This window comes from Oncorhynchus mykiss, chromosome 7, assembly GCF_057628025.1.
Source record: "Oncorhynchus mykiss isolate SJ-2025 chromosome 7, ASM5762802v1, whole genome shotgun sequence".
Lineage (NCBI taxonomy): Eukaryota > Metazoa > Chordata > Actinopteri > Salmoniformes > Salmonidae > Oncorhynchus > Oncorhynchus mykiss.
The window spans coordinates 50,001-55,000 of NC_143028.1; the positions used below are offsets into that span (position 1 = coordinate 50,001).

At 36.0% G+C, this 5,000-nt stretch overlaps 1 protein-coding gene across 1 annotated transcript in view; it reads right to left on the reverse strand.

Annotated features, from left to right (window-relative positions):
* LOC118965333 (cilia- and flagella-associated protein 47-like) overlaps positions 1–5,000 on the reverse strand; it is an 84,547-nt gene that overhangs the window by 17,132 nt on the left and 62,415 nt on the right. The gene's annotated exons all lie outside the window — the stretch shown is intronic.

Here is a 5,000-nt window from a genome sequence, read left to right on the forward strand (position 1 = left end):
TTATACTACCACTACTATGTTCTATTATACTACCACTACTATGTTCTATTATACTACCACTACTATGTTCTATTATACTACCACTACTATGTTCTATTATACTACCACTACTATGTTCTATTATACTACCACTACTATGTTCTATTATGCTACCACTAATATGTTCTATTATACTACCACTACTATGTTCTATTATACTACCACTACTATGTTCTATTACCACTACTATGTTCTATTATACTACCAGTACTATGTTCTATTATACTACCACTACTATGTTCTATTATACTACCAGTACTATGTTCTATTATGCTACCACTACTATGTTCTATTATACTACCACTACTATGTTCTATTATACTACCACTACTATGTTCTATTATACTACCAGTACTATGTTCTATTATACTACCACTACTATGTTCTATTATACTACCACTACTATGTTCTATTATGCTACCACTACTATGTTCTATTATACTACCACTACTATGTTCTATTATACTACCACTACTATGTTCTATTATACTACCACTACTATGTTCTATTATACTACCAGTACTATGTTCTATTATACTACCACTACTATGTTCTATTATACTACCACTACTATGTTCTATTATGCTACCACTACTATGTTCTATTATACTACCACTACTATGTTCTATTATACTACCACTACTATGTTCTATTATACTACCACTACTATGTTCTATTATACTACCAGTACTATGTTCTATTATGCTACCACTACTATGTTCTATTATACTACCACTACTATGTTCTATTATACTACCACTACTATGTTCTATTATGCTACCACTACTATGTTCTATTATACTACCACTACTATGTTCTATTATACTACCACTACTATGTTCTATTATGCTACCACTACTATGTTCTATTATACTACCACTACTATGTTCTATTATACTACCACTACTATGTTCTATTATACTACCACTACTATGTTCTATTATACTACCACTACTATGTTCTATTATACTACCACTACTATGTTCTATTATACTACCACTAATATGTTCTATTATACTACCACTACTATGTTCTATTATACTACCACTACTATGTTCTATTATACTACCACTACTATGTTCTATTATACTACCACTACTATGTTCTATTATGCTACCACTACTATGTTCTATTATACTACCACTACTATGTTCTATTATACTACCACTACTATGTTCTATTATGCTACCACTACTATGTTCTATTATACTACCACTAATATGTTCTATTATGCTACCACTACTATGTTCTATTATACTACCACTACTATGTTCTATTATACTACCACTACTATGTTCTATTATACTACCACTACTATGTTCTATTATACTACCACTACTATGTTCTATTATACTACCACTACTATGTTCTATTATACTACCACTACTATGTTCTATTATACTACCACTACTATGTTCTATTATACTACCACTAATATGTTCTATTATACTACCACTACTATGTTCTATTATACTACCACTACTATGTTCTATTATGCTACCACTACTATGTTCTATTATACTACCACTACTGTGTTCTATTATACTACCACTACTATGTTCTATTATACTACCACTACTATGTTCTATTATACTACCACTACTATGTTCTATTATACTACCACTACTATGTTCTATTATACTACCACTAATATGTTCTATTATGCTACCACTACTATGTTCTATTATACTACCACTAATATGTTCTATTATACTACCACTACTATGTTCTATTATACTACCACTACTATGTTCTATTATACTACCACTAATATGTTCTATTATACTACCACTACTATGTTCTATTATACTACCACTACTATGTTCTATTATGCTACCACTACTATGTTCTATTATACTACCACTACTGTGTTCTATTATACTACCACTACTATGTTCTATTATACTACCACTACTATGTTCTATTATACTACCACTACTATGTTCTATTATACTACCACTACTATGTTCTATTATACTACCACTACTATGTTCTATTATACTACCACTACTATGTTCTATTATACTACCACTAATATGTTCTATTATGCTACCACTACTATGTTCTATTATACTACCACTACTATGTTCTATTATACTACCACTACTATGTTCTATTATACTACCACTACTATGTTCTATTATACTACCACTACTATGTTCTATTATACTACCACTAATATGTTCTATTATACTACCACTACTATGTTCTATTATACTACCACTACTATGTTCTATTATACTACCACTACTATGTTCTATTATACTACCACTACTATGTTCTATTATACTACCACTACTATGTTCTATTATACTACCACTAATATGTTCTATTATGCTACCACTACTATGTTCTATTATACTACCACTACTATGTTCTATTATACTACCACTACTATGTTCTATTATACTACCACTACTATGTTCTATTACCACTACTATGTTCTATTATACTACCACTACTATGTTCTATTATACTACCACTACTATGTTCTATTATACTACCACTACTATGTTCTATTATACTACCACTACTATGTTCTATTATACTACCACTACTATGTTCTATTATACTACCACTACTATGTTCTATTATACTACCACTACTATGTTCTATTATACTACCACTACTATGTTCTATTATACTACCACTACTATGTTCTATTATACTACCACTACTATGTTCTATTATACTACCACTACTATGTTCTATTATACTACCACTATGTTCTATTATACTACCACTACTATGTTCTATTATACTACCACTACTATGTTCTATTATACTACCACTACTATGTTCTATTATACTACCACTACTATGTTCTATTACCACTACTATGTTCTATTATACTACCACTACTATGTTCTATTATACTACCACTACTATGTTCTATTATACTACCACTACTATGTTCTATTATACTACCACTACTATGTTCTATTTGTTGCCATTAGTAACAATCAACAAATCCCTCAGGGGATCAATAAATATTATTTATTTACATCCAATCGTTCATTCAACCTGATTCCCAATGACACAGTGTCCAATACAATAAGGTTGAGGTAACATGACAGAGATCAACGCCCGTATTCACAAAATATATGAGAGTAGGAGTGCTGATCTGGGATCAGGTTAGCCTTTTAAATCATAATGAATACTAGAGAGAGGACCAGATCCTAGTGCTGATCTGGGATCAGGTTAGCCTTTTAAATCATAATGAATACTAGAGAGAGGACCAGATCCTAGTGCTGATCTGGGATCAGGTTAGCCTTTTAAATCATGATGAATAATAGAGAGAGGACCAGATCCTAGTGCTGATCTGGGATCAGGTTAGCCTTTTAAATCATAATGAATACTAGAGAGAGGACCAGATCCTAGTCCTGATCTGGGATCAGGTTAGCCTTTTAGATCATAATGAATACTAGAGAGAGGACCAGATCCTATATCAGCTCTCCTACTCTCAGATGCTTAGTGAATACAGGCCCTGAAGTCTTTCCAGTACAGTCAAGGTGTCTGTCTCTTACCTGTCTGTCTCTTCCCTGTCTGTCTCTTCCCTGTCTGTCTCTTCCCTGTCTGTCTCTTCCCTGTCTGTCTCTTCCCTATCTGTCTCTTCCCTATCTGTCTCTTCCCTGTCTGTCTCTTCCCTGTCTGTCTCTTCCCTGTCTGTCTCTTCCCTATCTGTCTCTCCCCTGTCTGTCTCTCCCCTGTCTGTCTCTTCCCTGTCTGTCTCTTCCCTGTCTGTCTCTTCCCTATCTGTCTCTTCCCTGTCTGTCTCTTCCCTGTCTGTCTCTTCCCTATCTGTCTCTTCCCTGTCTGTCTCTTCCCTGTCTGTCTCTTCCCTGTCTGTCTCTTCCCTGTCTGTCTCTTCCCTATCTGTCTCTTCCCTGTCTGACTCTTCCCTTTCTGTCTCTTACCTGTCTGTCTCTTCCCTGTCTGACTCTTCCCTGTCTGTCTCTTACCTGTCTGTCTCTTCCCTGTCTGTCTCTTCCCTATCTGTCTCTTCCCTGTCTGTCTCTTCCCTGTCTGTCTCTTCCCTATCTGTCTCTTCCCTGTCTGACTCTTCCCTGTCTGTCTCTTACCTGTCTGTTCTCTTCCCTGTCTGTCTCTTCCCTGTCTGTCTCTTCCCTGTCTGTCTCTTCCCTGTCTGTCTCTTCCCTACTATAACAGGAGAAGGTGACTGTCTCTTCCCTACTATAACAGGAGAAGGTGACTGTCTCTTCCCTACTATAACAGGAGAAGGTGACTGTCTCTTCCCTACTATAACAGGAGAAGGTGACTGTCTCTTCCCTACTATAACAGGAGAAGGTGACTGTCTCTTCCCTACTATAACAGGAGAAGGTGTCTGTCTCTTACCTGTCTGTTCTCTTCCCTACTATAACAGGAGAAGGTGACTGTCTCTTACCTGTCTGTTCTCTTCCCTACTATAACAGGAGAAGGTGTCTGTTCTCTTCCCTACTATAACAGGAGAAGGTGACTGTCTCTTCCCTACTATAACAGGAGAAGGTGTCTGTTCTCTTCCCTACTATAACAGGAGAAGGTGACTGTCTCTTCCCTACTATAACAGGAGAAGGTGACTGTCTCTTACCTGTCTGTTCTCTTCCCTACTATAACAGGAGAAGGTGACTGTCTCTTCCCTACTATAGCAGGAGAAGGTGTCTGTCTCTTACCTGTCTGTTCTCTTCCCTACTATAACAGGAGAAGGTGACTGTCTCTTCCCTACTATAACAGGAGAATGTGACTGTCTCTTACCTGTCTGTTCTATTCCCTACTATAACAGGAGAAGGTGACTGTCTCTTCCCTACTATAACAGGAGAAGGTGTCTGTCTCTTACCTGTCTGTCTCTTCCCTGTCTGTCTCTTCCCTACTATAACAGGAGAAGGTGACTGTCTCTTACCTGTCTGTTCTCTTCCCTACTATAACAGGAGAAGGTGACTGTCTCTTCCCTACTATAGCAGGAG